The following is an 18,545-nucleotide window of genomic DNA, read 5'->3' on the forward strand; positions in this document are numbered from 1 at the left end:
GCAAACATTAATCGACTGGATTTTACTGGAGAATGACAAAGGGCCAGAGAAAAAAAGAATAAAATAACTCATCTTTGAAAAAAAAAGTAAACATTGAAAGAAAACCAATACCTAATAAGAAAGGTAAAAATTGCCGAAGATAATGAGAAAGATCAAAAGCGTAACATACGTCATTAATGGAATAAGATTGAATGTTCCAGCAACAAAATTGAAAATTAACAGCTGAAGCACAAAAACTGTGGCAATATGAAAGAATCAAAATAAGCTATTTAGAGAAAACCCTAAACAGGTCTACTTGGAGCTTTAGAACAGTGAAAACACCACCAGCTTAAGCTGAAAACCGTCATTTTGGTGAAACTTGTATGAAGACCTTGTAAGGAGAATGCCTTTTCTAAATCCTACAATTGGCAGAGAAGCCAAAGTTATGGAATGGCCTGAAGGAATAAGAGAGTTGCAAGGCAGGTTAAAGAGAGCTCCAAAATTGAAGAGCTGATGATGTCACCAACTTTTGGCTCTTTCAAGAGAGGCCCGCTGCAAAATCTATTGGTCAGGCAGCCAGACTCAACAGTACAATGGCTAATGGAAAGAATAATTCTTCCGAAATTATAGATCCATAACTATGGTCCGAGGAAATCCTGACATCTGGTAACTCTATCCATAATTTTTCAATCACAGTGAACAGATTATAGACTGCAGATAGACTATGCAAAGATATTGACTAATGGCAACAGAGCAGAAGGCCAAGAGGAGGTATACGGACACAGTTAGTATTAAATAAAGCCATTATAACTAGTGTCACCCACTCAGATGTACATATCCTCACAAACACACCCCACTCGCTCATTCCATGCACTCAAGATCATACCTAGCATTTACTCAGGCCTGCATTCTCTAAATAGCACCGTCATCGGTGGCTGCCTTAAAAGCGGCTGCAGATCACATGTCAATCACACGACGGTGCTGTTTAGAGAATTATGCCTCCGGCAAAGGTAGGTGCTGGGAATGTAGGCCAGTACGAGGATGTCCTTACAAGAAATTTTAGCATCGAGCAATTGCATATCAGGCTGCTAGTTGGGATTCAAAACTGTGTATTTTGTTATGCTTCTTCGATTTCATGTATGCATTTCTGAAAACTATTAAAGAGCATCAGGAGCAGCATGGAGCATTCGGCGTGCTGGTCTGCAATAAAACCCACTATTGCAGGTTTGTAAAAAGGGAGGCTAAATGAACTTTATTTAGTTAGCACCTACTAATGTCAGACCATTAGCTCAATAGCGATTCTATACAATTTTGACACGTCCCTCCAAAAAAGGTTTTTTAAAAAATGCTACGCAATTAGCACGGATAATTGGCAAAACTAATGTAAAGCACTTTAATGTGGCCTGCATTAGGTTTATGGTTTGTTCAGTGATAGACCAATGCTGGGCAGACATCTACGGTCCGTGACCTGAAAATGGCAAGGACAAATCGAGTATACATATGTAGTGCCACATCATACCTTATGAGTTTATCTTGGTGAGCAGTAGTGTGCAGTGAGGGCTTTCAGGAAATTTAGTGAATCTCTAGCTCTACAGCCCTGTTTTTTTAAAAAAAATTTTGTTTACTTTTTGCAATGATGGCAGTTTGATTTGTTAAGTAGGCAGCCCTGCTCAACCAAAGTGCATCATACAAAAAGTAAAACAAACAAAAACAAAAAAGCAGGGCTCTTGGGCTGGGAATTCTCTGAACCCCCTGAATGCCCTGACTGTGCTGATCTGAATTTGATTGGCTGAACAGCATGTGCCTGTTGCCTGTGCAACCAATCAAATTCAGAGCAGTGCTCTCAGATCCTTTAGGGGGTGGGGCAAATCCCCTGAAGGCCTTGACCACACGCCACTGTCTGCCAGCTATCTACTATGTTACTATACTACTGTCACATTTATAGTATTTTAAGAAAAGAGAATGGTAACTTCATTTTATATATTTGCCCTCTTTATCACAATAGTTAAAAAAAAAAAGAGAGACCTTAAAGCATGACATTTCACAGATTGTCATAAACCTCCCATTTGCGTACCAATGATTGTAATTCTGCTGGACAGAATTGTACCAAATACAGTGCACTTTACAGGCCTGTGACACATCAAACTGGCATGCTTTACAGCTATGTTCAAAAAAATTTTACTGCATGTATTACAACAGAGGTGGTTCCTGGTCTAGAATAAAAAGCTCAGCGGAATCTGTTTAATAATTGAGAGCGTCTGCTTTATATTATACAGAGACAAATTAAGCAACTCTTACGTTGCTGAGAAAAAAAAAAAAACATCTGGTAAATAAAATCAGATCAATGCTGTTTTCTGTGCAGTTGACCCAAATCACAAGGAAGGTAATTATCAAAGCCTTTTTGTCTGGATAAGTAGATATTTTCATCTCTTGGGTAATACGAGCTGTTTTGAATGTTGTGAAAAATACAAGCAAGTTTCTATGCATTATTTTTATGATACGCCCTAAAGAATTCTGTGCCAGAAATGTTAACATCGGGGGCCCTTTATTACTGTTGCTACTACTATTAATCATTTCTATAGCGCTACTACCATATTTCCCCGAAAATAAGACCTATTCCAAAAATAAGCCCTAGTGACGATCAACACCCCCCCCCCTCCCCGAATGTCCCCGGTACTTCCCGAATCCATCCCTGACACTAGTGCTGCCCAATTCGCTGAAAAAAACAAAACAAAACCAGACTTGTCAATTTAGTGACCTCCCACCCCGGTAAGACCTTGAATACCTCTGCTCCAAGGCCTCCTAAAGCAGCAGCGCTCTGAACAGGCTGCTTCACAGCCTTCCCCATCAGGGCCTTCCCTCTGCCATGTCACTGATGACATCATCAGTGATGCGGCAGAGGGAAGGCCATGAAGCAGCTTGTTTAGAATGTTGCCGCTGCTGCTGCTGTTTTTTGGAGGCCTCGGAGGTACAGTCTGTCTCACAGTGAGAGGGTTGGTGGGGTTTTACTGCACAGGAGGATGGGAGAGAGGGGAGGAAAGATGCTGCATTTGGGGGGGAGGGGGAGAAAGGAAAGAGGATGAAATGGGGTGGAGGAGAGGAAGGGAGAGATGATTGTTGTACATGAAAAAAATAAGACATTCCCCGAAAATAAGCCCTAATGTGTTTTTTGGAGCCAAAATAAATATAAGACCCAATCTTATTTTCGGGGAAACACGGTAGACATTCACAGTGCTGTATACATCAATCCACCTTTTTCTATCTTGCCTCTTCACTTTGGCATTGTCTTTGTGTTTTTCATACCCAGCCATGCCAAAGCATATTTAAATGCACCCTTAAAACTCATTTATTTACCCTGGCTTTGAATCTCAACTCTTGGAATTTGGTCTGGTGTGCAGTGAATGGCTTCTGTATCTCTCATTTTTGAGTATATAACCTATTGGTGCTTCTGATCCGTTATTAACAAAGTTCTTTTGTGGCACTTGCCCAAAGTCGAGAACTCACAGCAACCAATCAGCCAGCGGCCTCGAATGGAGCAGGACAGCAGGAAGATCTCTACTGCTCAGTGCACCAGCTGGCTACATGGGACCCAAAAGGTAAATGGTGGAGGTGGGAGGGAGGTGTGGATGTCAATTTCCACAGGCACAGGAGGCAGAAGGGATTCCTCATGTCCCTCCAACTGCGAGGCCGCTGAGGAGTCGGGGAGTGCATGGGGGAGGGAGTTGGATTCGGCTGGGACAGGAGACTGTTTATATTCAAGAATATACACCACTTAATGAAGTGTAAGGAAAGGGGGGGGGGGGGTTGTGTGTGGAATTCTAGCATCTCCCCAGACAATTCTAGTTCAATTTGGCAGTTAGAGCCTAAGCGCAGTACAACACAGTGAACTGATCATAAAAATTCAAACATGTCATAGGAGCAAAGAGATCTTTGTTTAAGCACATTGAGACCATTTGGACTGATATTGTTATTGGGAGAGTTGTTTTGGTTTTGGTTTTTTTTCAATTGCCGCTGCTGGGTCAGACCAGTGGTCCATCGTGCCCAGCAGTCCGCTCAGTCTACGGCGGCCCTTGGTCAAAGACCAGCGCCCTAACTGAGACTAGCCCTACCTGCGTACGTTCTGGTTCAGCAGGAACTTGTCTAACTTTGTCTTGAATCCCTGGAGGGTGTTTTCCCATATGACATACCGTACTCTAGAAGAGCGTTCCACTTTTCTACCACTGTCTGGGTGAAGAAGAACTTCCTTATGTTCGTACGTAATCTATCTCCTTTCAATTTTAAAGAGTGCCCTCTCATTCTCCCTACCTTGGAGAGGGTGAACAACCTGTCCTTATCTACTAAGTCTATTCAGTACCTTGAATGTTTCGATTATGTCCCCTCTCAATCTCCTCTGTTCGAGGAAGAAACGGCCCAGTTTCTCTAATCTTTCACTGTACAGCAACTCCTTCAGCCCATTAACCATCTTAGTCGCTCTTTTCTGGACCCTTTCAATAATAATAATATAATAATAATAACTTTATTTTTGTATACCGCAATACCACAAAACAGTTCAGAGCGGTTTACAGGATAAGAGACTGTACATTAACAGTGAAGTTACATCAAGGTTACAGCGAAGTTAACATTGAGGTTACAGCATATCAAGAAGACAGTTCAGGGCGATTTATACAATGTAGGTGTAGAGAGTTAGTTAGCAATTATATGGTAAAAAACCAGTGATAATTACAAAAAAGATTTAGTAACTGTTGCATGGGGGGAGGGGAAGGGAAGGGGAGATAGGCAAGGGATAATTAGTTCGGTAGGGGAGGAGCGGGGCAACCAGTGCTGGACGCAGTACTCCAGGTGAGGGAGCACCATGGCCCGGTACAGCGGCATGATAACCTTCTGCAATCTGTTCGTGATCCCCTTCTTTATCATTCCTAGCATTCTGTTCACCCTTTTCGCCGCCACCGCACATTGCGTGGACGGCTTCATCGATTTCTCAATCATAACTCCCAAGTCTCTTTCCTGGGAGGTCTGGAGAAATACACTACACACCAAACAGTAGGAAGAAACTAAATGGAAATGTTAAAGCTCGTTAACATAATTGTTAAACTTCTTCTCTGCCAGGAGCTAATATCTGAAGAACAGGCAGACCTGCAGAGGTCTGAAAGAGCTCCCCCGAAACACTGTATGATGGTACATTTTACTCGGCTCCGTTCACACTGACTGTACCAGGTATTTTAGGGGTTAGGAGTTGCAACTGGTAAGGAATAACCAAGAACAGATGTTTTCTTATCCTTGCTCGCAGCAGAAAAAGGTTCAGAACGTGGGCTTCAAGAGGAGGAAACAGCAACACCCCAGCTAAGCGGATCTAGAATATACTCCTCCTCGGGAAACACAGAGGCTGGGAAGTGCAAATGAGTGGTCTGCTCATTCTAAATTTTTTTTAAAAAAAGAAGCGTGCGAGGTCAAGCTACGCTGAAGTAGCCAAGTTACTGCGGCATACTACAAATTCAGGAATCGCGGTACGTCAGCCAGATTAGCACAGCAGGCTGCAAAGGTGGCAATTTTTAATTTTCTTTTTGTTTGTATTTAGACACGGCTTATAGCCCAAGCGGTTTACATTCAGGTGCGCAAGTATTTCTCCCTATCTGTCCCGGTGGGCTCACAATCTGACTAATGTATCTGGGGCAAAGGAGGGACTTTCCCAGTGTCACAAGAGACAGCGCTGGGCTTAAGCAACCCTAACTACTAGGCCTCTCCCTCCAAGTATAAGGACAACTGATATTGTTCAACTAAGATTGAACCTGGTTAAAATGCAGTAGCGTAGTAAGGGGAGCAGGAGGGACAGACCACTCAGGGCACCGTCTTCCCAGGTGGTGTCGGTGCCACTCCTCCTTTCTACCCCCCCCCCCCAATGTACCCCTTTAAATGTTTGGCAGCACGAGCTGCTTGTGCTGGCATCACCTCTCTTCTGATGTCACATCCTGATCACAGGACCAGGACGCGATGTCAGAAGGGAGTCAACGCCAGCACAAGCGGCAGGTGGACGACGCTGGCTGTGCTGGTGATCATTTCAAGAGGTACGTGGGAGGCGGGGGGGCGTCCAAGCAACAGGGAAGAGTAGGGATAGAGCACAGCATGGTGATGCCAGGTGCCACCGCCCTGGGTGCCAACCTCCTTCGCTCCGCCACTGCTTGAATTCCAAAGTATGTGTTTTATTAAATAGTTTCAAGTTTTCTTTATTTTTGATATACCGTTTATCGGTCAAGTATCTAAACGGTTTACAATGAAATGAAATGTAAAAGAAAATAATTAAAAATTTAAAAATATCATATCTAAAGTTAAAATAAATAAAAAGAAAAATAAAGGAAACAGTAGCATAAACAGACAGACCTGAAACGAGGGGGAGGATAGAAAAGATAAGTTAGTAAATACATCAAGATAAAATAAAATTTTAAGGGAGGCAAATGGGAGGGGGGAGATATATTAGGATAGGGCTCACTTCAAAAGAAGCATTTTGTTTTTTTCCAAAATACAGTACTCCCCCGAAATTCACAGGTTCCAGGAACCACCGTAAATTTTTAAAAAACTGCAAATGTGGTTTTTTTGCTTGTCAAAAGGCAGGGGAGGCAGGAGAAGACAGCTGGAGCGGCAGGACAGGGCAGCTGGAGCGCCGTCGGGTGATCAAAATCACTCGTGGTCTGCTCCGACTGCCTCTTCCTGTAGTAAAGTTGGGCTACACCAATGAGGACCAGCTTTGACATGCAGCTGCTGATAGGGGTAGCCCAACTTTACTACAGGAAGAGGCGGTCAGAGCAGACTGCAAATGAGTGAGTCCGCGATTCGCGAACCACAAATTCGCGGGGGGAACATTGTACTTCAATGAATTATATGAGGATTATTGGAGAGAGCTGAGATTAGAGGGGAAGGGGTAAAACGCGGACCTCACGGACCTGATGGACCTCGCGGATCTAAACCCGCATGTCCTTAAAAATCTCAGGTCCGTGCCGCTTGTAGTTGGTTTCTGGCTCTGACAGACCTTGGTGACAATTTAGCGCTGCATAGGGAAAGAAAAGTATTAGGATCCGTCAGCGCTAAAATGTCACCGAGGTCTGTCAGAGCCAGAGACTAGTGCTTGAGCGGCTCTAAAACGAATCCTTTAAACTGGTTTCCTGCAGCCCCAGTAAATTTAAAAATCTGAGGTCCGCGGCTCTGACAGACCTCAATGATATTGTAGTGCTGACGGATCCTAATACTTTTCCCTCCCTATGCTGAGACAGATCAGTCAGCGCTAAATTGTCACCGAGGTCTGTCAGAACCAGAAACTAACTACAAGCGGCACGGACCTGAGATTTTTAAGGACGTGCAGGTTTAGATCCGCGAGGTCCGCGTTTTACCCCTTCCCGAGATTAGAGATTGTAGGCATCTTTAAAAATAAAAAGTCCTCGAGTTCAGATTTAAATTTTTCTAGAGAGTTTTCTAGTCGGAGATCCAATGGGAGGGCATTCCACAGAGATGGGGCAGTGACCGAGAAAATGGATTTGCAAGCGGTATCGTAGAAAAGTTCATGTATCAATGGTAAAGTAGGTTTTGATTGCTGGATTGGAGTGTCCTGGAAGAAGCGTATCGGATCAGAAGTTTGTCAATGAAGGCTGGTTGATTGGAATCTGTCAATTAAAATTGCTACCTACTTCTTTCCACTAAAGTGCACGAGTCATTATTCTAGACAACAGAGGGAGGAACGGGAGAAGCCGTGGAAGAACACAAGCAGAGGAGGCGGGTGAAAGAACACGATTTGTGCCTATGTTATTCAATCTTCACAAAATCCAGCCTAGCAAGCAGATTTGTCGAAAGCATTTAATACTGTGTTAATTTGCAAGCATAAATTTCTTTGGAACTGTTTGACATGTTAATTGCTATAAACTAAATAAATTGCAGGCTGCGTGCCAACATCCAATTCAACTCCAACTACTACATCAGTTATTAAATGTACACACTAAAATTTATTTGGAGTTTCTAGTAATCATTTGGGTTAAAGTACAATGAAAGAACAAGAACAGGCTTAAAAATACATATCAAATATGTTATGAGAGTAATTAGGATATACTTTATTCTCCTGCAACCCCCTCCCCCCCCCCCCCAGAATCCTAAAGTTCCTCACCTGTAACAGGTGCTTGTTCAGGCTCCACCTGATGGTGTCACCCACTTGTGTGCAAGAATTCCAGTCTTAGGCCCCCTAATGGTAGTCTCCCAGTGCTACTGTCGAGGGGGCAAGTTGCCAATTTATTCTTTCAAATCCAATGGAAGGCGGAAAGAATTAGCAAAAAGGGTCAAAGAAATGCCTGTAGACAAAATTTCAAAAAATGAAATGGAATATGATATAACTTGGGATGTGGGGATACCCAGTGAAAAAGGGACATAAGAATTTGAAACTTGTACCTTAGCTATGGCAAATTCTAACCCGTTAACTATATATTATGTATGTTAACCTGTAACCTGTTCTGAGCTCGTTGGGGAGACCAGGCTAGAAAATGAATTAAATAAGTAAATGGGCCAGATAAAACCAGGGAATCCTGAGAACTAAGCCCTCCCCCCCCCCCCTCCAATTGGATTAATGCATTCCAGCTTCTGCCACATAGAAATTCACATAGAGTGAACTATAGTTAGGGAATTCCTCCTTTCAAACTGCCTCTCTCACCCACCAAATCTCTACCTGCCCTGCACTCCCAAACACTGTATGCCACTTCTCCCTGTATCTGCTCCAATATCCCTGAAACTACCTCCCCAAACACACCTAGAACATTGCTTGCTGACAACTACACTCACAAGCTGCCTCTTACCCAGCGGCGTAGAGAGGGTGACCGGCTCCCCTCTCCTGTTCTCTCTGCCGCATGCACCCCCACGCCCTTTCCTGAGTATAACTTGGGTGCGAACAGCAACAAACTTGCTGGCCGCGTCGGCTTCGGCACTCTCTATGATGTCACTTCCTCCTGTCTCATGGTTAATATGGATTTTGCCAATGCACGTTAACTGCTATTACAGCAGATAATGCAGAATAGTAAACCACACCCCATTTTCATCATGGCTGCCCTTCCAAATGCTGGAATGGCCCTAAGAGTTATTGCAGATATTTTTGCGGCCAACTCAACATGCATTAACTGCACAATCTTAACCCGGTTTAGTAAATGGATCCCAAAGTTACTGTAATAAGAAGTTCTTATTTTGAACACACCATTTGTTGAGGAACGCAATACTAAACATTCCAGATTCTGTTAAAGTACTGTGTACAACTATGCCATTTTCCTCTTAAATTCGATATTTAGGTGAAACTTTGGACTCACGGCTGTCCTTTAAGGAAGATATATACGCAATGGTAAAGAAGATTTATTTTAAATTGAGATTATTGAACCAACCTCAGATCTTATCTGTCTGGAGTTAACGTTAAGTATGTTCTTCAGACAATTGTCTTGTCTAGTTTGGATTATCATAACCTTGTCCTGTTGGGAGTATATACAACTGCGATAAATGCATTACAAGCAACTCAAAATTCAGTTATTCGAGCCTTGTTTGGGATTGCAAAATATGATCATGGGTCGGAATACTATATTAAATTGTACTGGCTAAAAGTAGACTATAGAATACAGTATAAATTGTTGTTAACATAGCTGTGTGTACATCAGCAGGCACCGAAATACAGTAAAACCTTGGTTTGCGAGCATAATTCATTCCGGAAGCTTATAATCCAAAACACTCGTATATGAAAGCGAATTTCCCCATAGGAAATAATGGAAACTCACCAATTCGTTCCACAACCCAAAAACTTTAATACAAAATACTGTACTGTATAAAATGCACTATAATAAAAACCTTAGCATGCATGTGCACTTCAAATTCTGTGCCTCCGTGCCTCTGCCTCAGCTGATTTCCTGCCCTGATCTCCGACGCCGGCTGACTTCCTGCCTTCTGACTACGTTGCCGGGACGCCTCTTCTTCTCACCCCTGGACCAGCAGCGGCAACAGCCGCTGTTTCATAAAGCAGCCGTGAGGCATTTGCTAGGCTGGCCCACTTCAATAATGCGAGGCGGGATGGCCTAGCAAAAGCCCCGAGGCTGCTCAGCGCTCCGTTGTGCTAAAGGTTTACACATCTATTTTAGCACCCGTTAATGTAACAGGCTTAAACACTAGTAAAAATATATACCTTTACAGTAAAACAAATAACTTGCACTTTACTTTTGAATAGAATCGTGGCTGATATCTGCTCTTATACAGCGCGCTTGAACTGTGGATGAATTGGGCATGATGCTTTTATTATGTTCAGCTGCGTTCAGTGTGAGATGTACGTATATTGTGCGCACTTGAACTTCGTGTGCTTGCATTAAGTTCAGTAACACTCAGCAATGTGATCAGCAATGCGACACGTGTATATTATGCGTACTTGACGTATTTATATGAATGTTTACTTATATTATGTGTGTACTTTTGTAATCCACTTTGTTAAAGGTGAACCATAAATGAATAAACTATAAATTTTGCTTATTACTACTTTCATAAGCAAAAAACAATGTCTGAATAGGCTTGTCTATTTTTATTTTTATTTTTTTGCTTTCCAGTGAGCAGAGCTTTAACATGCTAATAGAGTTTCTGCTTCTGTACTTACCAGTAATTTTCATAATCTATAGGGGCAAATACATTTCAATTTCCTCAATTTCCTTCTTTAGTGAGTAATGTTCAAGATAACGTACAATTATACTTCCGGCACCCACAGGAAATCAAAGACCTACATCAAGGCTCAAAATCTGCACCGACGAGTAAAGGCTAGCTTCTCTAAAAAATGAAAAAAAAAAAAAAACCCTAACGAAGTCCCGTCTCTCTTCAATAGTGAAACAAGTGGTAATTTCCTTTCTCAGGGGACTCAGAGACAGAATGCTTACCTTCTCAATGTAATAGATCTGCTCGTTCAGGATCATACTTCATGAAGACTCTAATGCTGAGAATTATTCAGGAAATTTCTCGTGCAGTCTTTCATCTGAGTTACAATTGAAGCACTTGAGTTTCTTTAAGATTCTTGTATATTTTTAATTCCCTCTCGTTCTACATTCTCTTTCTTGCATTCAATGTTCAGGTCAATCGCTCTCCTTCATTTGTTGAAGGATTTCTGATCCGTTTAAAAGCTCGTGTACTCTACGATCATCTCAGCAACATCTTCTTACAGTTCCATCTGTTCATCAGTTATTTTATGACACAACTTGCAAAACCATCTATTCTGTAGTTGCTCCCATTCTATAGAATGCTCTCCCCTTAGTGTTAAGACTGGAAACTAACTCTAATCTTTTCAAATCTAACCTTAAAAACTTCTCTCTTTAAGGATGCTTTTGAGATTTAGATAAATGGTTCACCTATGTCTTCCCCTTTTCAATTTTTTATTTTATAAACTGTAACCCCCCCCTTTTTTCCTCTTGTGTCATGTCTTGACAATTCAAATTTGCATATATATATGTCCTTTGTCTTCTTTTTAATTATTTTTGTTCGCTTTAAAATAGTTTTCCAAGCATGGTAACAAAAAAAAAAAATTATATATATATTTATATTTTTCAGGCATTCTCGTATCTACAGCCATCCATGGGGTTGCTGTGGGGCATGCATCCGATCACATTAATTTGCATGAGGACTAGTAGTGAATCGGTCGCCCGACAAGACTCATCCACAGATCACCCAACAATGGTGAGTTAGTAAATCTAGCCCATAATCCCCATTGCTCCAGTTACATTAGACAGATTGTGAGCCCACCAGGACAGAAAGGGAAAAATGCTCGAGTACCTGAATGTAAACCACTTAAGTATTTTTATACCACATAAATAAATAAATATTTGCATGCCTGACATTTCTATTATATGCAAATCTGCTTCATGCATATTCATTAGGGATATCTTGAAAATCCGACTTGCTGACTGGTTCCCCAGGACAGGTTTATGAACTACTGGTTTAATGCACTTATTTGCACTAAGTTAACTCCTTCGCATTTCAGAACATTGTCCTACATACTCACGGTTTTATTTACAAAAAAAAAAAATAAAATCAAACAAGCATCATCCCATCGATCATGGAAAGGGAATACTGTCTTGCAATTTGTCACACTTAATTACTGGGAAATAATTTTTTAATAAGTCTCTATATTAAATTATCTTCCATGAGACAGTAGCTTGTCCTAATAAAGTATGCCCAAAGTTATATTTTAAAAAAAAAACCAACAGAAATTATCTTTAACAGCATGAGTACACACTTTTGAAGCAGACATTCTGTGAAAGCACAATCATCTCGAAGAGATGTTTAATAATTTGAGGGGGAGGGATGACAGTTTTATCTGGACACTGATTAATGTATGTATTAGGACTCGTACTTTTAGGTCAATGAATCTTGTTTTAGAGGTCATATTAGACCTTTGTTAGCATTAATAGGGTAATTTACAAGCTGTTTGCACCGAGACAAAGACCAGGTTTACTTTTTACCAATGACCTTCGCACCCTCTCTTTTGCAAAATCGATCTGGGGATACAGGATGCACAATCACTGTACCGGTGGCATTTTTTTTACCTGCAGGTAGAAGCTTGTTTGAAAGTATTATATTATATAGATAATATTTTGTGAATCTTTCTGTTGGTATGGCATGCATGTTTCTTGCCTTGTTAACATTTATTGTACTTCCATCTACTAAACTCAATAAAATTTTTGGAACTGAAAAAAAAAAAAAAAATAGAAAGTATGTGTAGAGATTTAAAAATGTAATCTACATTTAAATTTCAGTTCTCCTGACTTAAGCACAGCCCTAGAACACGAAAGGTACGCCTCTTCTACAGCAGCAACAACAACAACAAAAAAAAAAAAAAATAAGGAGCAAAAAGGACAGAAATTCATAAAATCGATATTCTCTCAAAAATTCCAAAACGTTGACAAGTCAAATAAATCCACAAACTCCTTATTTAACATTAGACAAATAAATCACGGGATGACAGATATCAGACTCAAGGAATGGGCATCGACATGGCAGATGAGGTTCAATATGGACAAGTGTACAGTGATGCATGTCGGTAGCAAAAATATCATGCACGAATACAGGATGTCTGGGGCGGTACTTGGAGAAACCTCCCAGGAAAAGGATTTGGGAGTTCTGATCGACAAGTCGATGAAGCCATCCACGCAATGTGCGACGGCAGTGAAAAGGGCAAACAGAATGCTAGAAATGATAAAGAAGGTTATCATGCCGCTGTACTGGGCCATGGTACGCCCTCACCTGGAGTACTGTGTACAGCACTGGTTGCCGTATATGAAGAAGGACAAGGTACTACTCGAAAGGGTCCAGAGAAGAGCAACTAAGATGGTTAAGGGGTTGGAGACGCTGCCGTACAACGAAAGATTAGAGAAACTGGGCCTCTTCTCCCTTAAACAGAGAAGATTGAGAGGGGACATGATCGAAACATTCAAGGTACTGAAGGGGATAGAGTTAGTAGATAAGGACAGGTTGCTCACCCTCTCCAAGGTAGGGAGAACAAGAGGGCACTCTCTAAAGTTAAAAGGGGATAGATTCCATACAAACGTAAGGAAGTTCTTCTTCACCCAGAGAGTGGTGGAAAACTGGAACGCTCTTCCGGAGTCTGTCATAGGGAAAACACCCTCCAGGGATTCAAGACAAAATTAGACAAGTTCCTTCTGAACCGGAACGGATAGGGCGCTGATCTTTGACCAGAGAGCTGCCGCGTGAGTGGACTGATGGGCATGATGGACCACTGGTCTGACCCAGCAGCGGCAATTCTTATGTTCTTATGACTCATTAATCAGAATTGAATAATAGGACCTCCTATAACATACACATATTTCAGGTCCTGATCTTGAGTCCCAGCCTCTAATCATATGACTCTCTTTCCTTAATACTCGTGTTTCAAACCATTTACAAAACTCTTACCAAAACATACAGTATTATAGTAGAACATTTGCCCCATAAAAAGTCTTTACATGGATTGTGCAACATAACTTATCTCATTTCCAGTGGCATAGCGAGGGTCAGAGGCCCTGGTCTCCGTCCCCCGCTACCCCCACTTTCCCTTTTACCTCTAGCTGTTCACCGCCGCAAGCAACATGATCATCAACGTGCTCCTCGCAACCCCGTCAGCTCTCCTTCTGATGTCACTTCCTATGCGCGGCACCCGGAAAGGACGTCAGCAAAACAGATGATGCAGTCGCGTGAGGAGCATGTTGAAGTTATTGCTCGTGGTGGTGAACTACAGGGTAGGGTGGGCACGTGCGAAGGGAGGAGTAGAAAGAGGCGAGGGGTGCTCATCTCTAAAGAGTCCAGGTCTGTCCAGTATATAACTCCTGATAGTCATACAGTAACATAGTAAATGACGGTAGATAAAGACCTAAATGGTCCATCCAATCTGCCCAACTGGACACACACTATAAATTCATGATTTAATTTTAAAACTGTCTTTTTAAAAAAAAAAAAAACAAAAGCTGGAAAACTTTGAACAAAAAAAACCAAAGAATAGTCTGAGAGATATTTGGAGCTTTGAGATTAAGCAGTATATTTCTGCATTTCGATGGCCACGAATTTGGACTTGGAGATTACAATTTACAGTGTCAGCATCTATGAGACAAACTTGGTTATTCTTATTACATAGGATTTTGTGGACCCCAGTTCATTTGAATATGGTAGATAGTTCTAAGTCTAATAGATGCTGGCATTGTCATATTGATATAGGGACTTTGGATCATCTGTTGTATTACTGTCTATTGATACTTAATTTCTGGAAGTCAATTTGAGGACAAATAAATATTATTCTTGAGTCATCAATCTCGTTAATTTACGAAGCCATAATTTGTGGTACAATATTGCATATTAAGCTTTCTTTAGATAGATATAAAAGCCGGCTCTTCTCGATTATGACTGGAATAGCCATCCAGATGATTACAAGGAACTGGAAAAGTTACGACAGACTGAATTACACATTTTGGTGGGCAAATATTTGTTCCATGTATAAATATGAGAGAATGAATGCGTTGTGTTTGGGGTCTAGTATGACATTCAATAAGGTGTGGAGCCTATTGACTGCATATGTTGAATTGCAATGAATGTCAGGTATCTCTCCCTTTTTACAGATTCCTTACACATCCGGGGGTGGGGGAGGGGAAGGTATTTGGGATTGCTAAAGGTATTTATCTATAATACTGCAATAATATATGCATATGCAGTGTAATATTATGTGAGGAAGGGAGGGAGAAAAGGATTGGTAATGGATTAATTTTGTGTATTTTAAGTGCGTTATGTATAATGCTCATGTTTAATATATTTGTATTGCACTGTCAAAATTTGAAAATCAATAAAAAAATTAAAAAAAAAAAAAAAAAAAGATATTTCTGGGCCAGAAACGCAGAGCTCTGGCCAGTACTGTGCTTAGGTTCCGTCTACTGGAGTCTCTGTCAAAGCTCACTCCAGCCCATCTAAACCATCCCAGCCAGTGGCGGAGTGAGGGTGAGAGGCGCCCGGGGGCCACGGTGGCACCCCACCACCCCCATCCACTCCTTCCCTGCCCCTTCCTGCCGCACACCCCTTTCCTTCCCCCATACCTCTAACGTTCCTGGTGCAATCCCAACCTGCTGCTCGCGCCAGCATCGGCTCTTCCTCTTACAACACCGGTCCAGGAAGTGATGTCGGAGAAACAGCCAGCGCTGGCACGAGCAGCAGGTTGGGGGTTGCTGCTCGCGCCGGGAACACTAAAGAGGTACGGAGGAAGGGAAGAGGCATGCGCACACAGTAGCGGGGGTGGGGTGGGGAGGAAGACAGGTGCCGGCACCCCCACCAAGATGGTGCTCGGGGTAGACCCCTCCACCCCACCGTACTACGCCACTGATCCCAGCCTTCGAAGCCCTCCCCAGCCCATCCTCAACTAAATGGCTATATACAGGGCACACACCATGCAAGTCTGCCAAGTATCCTCTGTGTTTATAAGAACATAAGAATTGCCGCTGCTGGGTCAGACCAGTGGTCCATCGTGCCCAGCAGTCTGCTCACGCGGTGGCCCTTAGGTCAAAGACCAGTGTCCTATTTGAGTCTAGCCTTACCTGCATACATTCGGTTCAGCAGGAACTTATCTAACCCTTTCTTGAATCCCTGGAGGGTGCTTTCCTCTATAACAGCCTCCGGAAGAGCGTTCCTGATTTCTACCACTCTCTGGGTGAAGAAGAACTTCCTTATGTTTTGTACGGAATCTATCCCCTTTTAACTTTAGAGAGTGCCCTCTCGTTCTGTCACCGTTTTCCTCTCCAGCAGCTCCAACCAACATTTCAGTTCAACAAACCCACCTCGGGATGCATGGCATGGATGTGAAGTTTGTAGCTGAGGTATAAAAGCTTTTAATATTTCTATCTTGCTCCTGAAGTATGTACGCCTCATGTGCAAAAAATAATAATAAAAAAAAAAAACATAAATAAAATCCAGGATTTAACTCTTCTATTTTAAGTTTTCCCAGACGCTGATGTTGCGTTCTCAGTCACATTTTTAGACCCATCCATCAATGTACCTTCCTCCTGGCCTACATTTCTATTCTAGTTCCCACATTGAAACAAGAGGAGTGTAGGCACACTTGATATTTTCTTTAGCAGAAGAATATTTGATTCCTTTTAAGCGCTGGGAAGCCTCGGAGGCAGAGCATTTATCTCTAATCTCATTTTCTTTTCTCTAACATGTATTTTTATCAATAACCTTTTTTCCTATTTGTAGGCAAATTGCTTTTTGCTGCAGTGCTTTTTATGACTATGCTGTTGCCAAAGGCGCTAAGGCCCTAACAGGTTTTTAAGTCAACGCAGTTATATAATACATCTCTGCCCAAGTGAGATGTGTTTACAATTGGCTGCTTACCTTAACTATAATGAAATTGCTACCTCTAATTGAAGGTAACCAGCTTTCAGATGAAGGATTACTGCATCTACCTAGAGCCCAGTGTAATTTTTAGTGTTTCCTATCCAAGGGCATATGGCCAATTTTGGGTGGGCATGAACCCACAGTGGGTGGGCACAGAATCCAGCCTGGCTTGGCTCTCTGCTCTCCACCCCCTAGCAAACCCAAAATATTAAATACCTGAACTGGCATGGATTCCCAAGCCCTGCCAGCTGAAAATTCCCTCCTCTTCAGGCGGCTACCACCAGTGGCATAGGGAAGGTGAGAGGCGCCCTACTCCTTCCCCGCCCCCCTTGCTGTACGCACCCCTTCCCCATTCCTCTTTAATTTTTCCGGAACGAGCAGCATCACCAAACTTGCTGCCCGCATTAGAACTGGCTCTCCCCTCTGATGTCACTGACTAGGTACGGGACCTGGAAGTGACATCAGAGGGAAAGCCGAAGCTGACGCCCACCCCACTCCCTTACTATGCCACTGGCAGCATTTGGGTTGACACAGAGTTAACGTGGATTTAGAACATAAGAATAGCCTTACTGGGTCAGACCAATGGTCCATCAAGCCCAATAGCCCATTCCCATGGTGGCCAATCCAGGTCACTAGTACCTGGCCAAAATCCAAGTAGTAGCAACATTCCAGCATCTCAAAGATTAGCAAGATTCAAGAACCCCAAATAGTAGCAACATTCCATGCAGAATCCCCAAAGAGAAGCAAGATTCCAGAATCCCCAGAGTAGCAACATTCCATGCTACCGATCCAGGGCAAGCAGAGACTTCCCCCATGTTTTAACAGACTATGGACTTTTCTTCCAGGAAATTGTCCAAACCTTTCTTATTTCAATGTGTTTTATCAAAGTTTTTGCAATACATACTGAACCAATTTGAACAATACAGTGTGCAATCTAGTGATGCCCAATTCGCGATTCGAATCGATTCTCCGATTCACATTGGGTGAATCGATTCGAATTGGTTTGTTATTGAAGAAAATCAGACTTACCAATTTGTTAGCCCCCCTTGCTACCGCTGCTTTTGCCTGGTCAGGGAGGAGAGGAGAGAGCCTTGCTGCCCCAATCTGCACCAGAGACCCGTTCGGGCTTTCTCTTTGCCACCGGAGACTTGCTTCTGATGTAAATTCTAGATTTTGATAGGAGGGTAGTTGGGAAGAGAAAGGGAGACATGGTGGACCCTGGGGTGATGGAGGAGAGAGAGATGAAGGCTGAAAGGGTAATTCAGAAAAGGTGAATCTGTGGATGGAGACGAAAAAAAGGAAAGGTACCAGACCTCCAGGAGATGGAAGGGAAACAAAAGGGGAGGACAGAGGACAGAGATAGAAGATGGATGGTTAGCAAGAAGAAAGAAGGAGACCCTGGCAAGCAAGTTAACAGAAGACAACCGGAGCAGGGGACCAATAAGATCTGAATCATGATCAGACAACAAAAGGTAGAAAAAATAATTTTATTTTCTATTTTGTGGTGTTAAGACCACAAACGTGAGCTAGGATTTAAGAGAGAAAGGAAAAGTCTTTTTTTGTTTACACCACAGCGCCAGTGTGGGTAGGAGAGGGCAAAGTGGGTGAAGAGGCTATAAAAGGGGTAAAGAGGCTATAAAATAAACCCACCAGGATATTTGAAAAAAAAACAA

The 18,545-nt window shown here is 42.4% G+C and overlaps 1 protein-coding gene across 3 annotated transcripts in view; it reads right to left on the bottom strand.

The window, feature by feature from the left end:
- Positions 1-18,545, bottom strand: part of NAV3 (neuron navigator 3) — a 673,864-nt gene that overhangs the window by 544,791 nt on the left and 110,528 nt on the right. Inside the window, exon 1 of one of the 3 annotated variants that reach the window (XM_033951508.1) lies at positions 8,123-8,252. The exons of the other annotated variants lie outside the window; for them this stretch is intronic. The gene's annotated coding sequence lies outside the window, so the exon portion shown is untranslated. Of the gene's footprint in view, positions 1-8,122; positions 8,253-18,545 lie in introns of those variants that run through there. 3 annotated transcript variants of the gene reach the window in all.

This window comes from Geotrypetes seraphini, chromosome 7 (genome assembly GCF_902459505.1).
Source record: "Geotrypetes seraphini chromosome 7, aGeoSer1.1, whole genome shotgun sequence".
Classification (NCBI taxonomy): domain Eukaryota; kingdom Metazoa; phylum Chordata; class Amphibia; order Gymnophiona; family Dermophiidae; genus Geotrypetes; species Geotrypetes seraphini.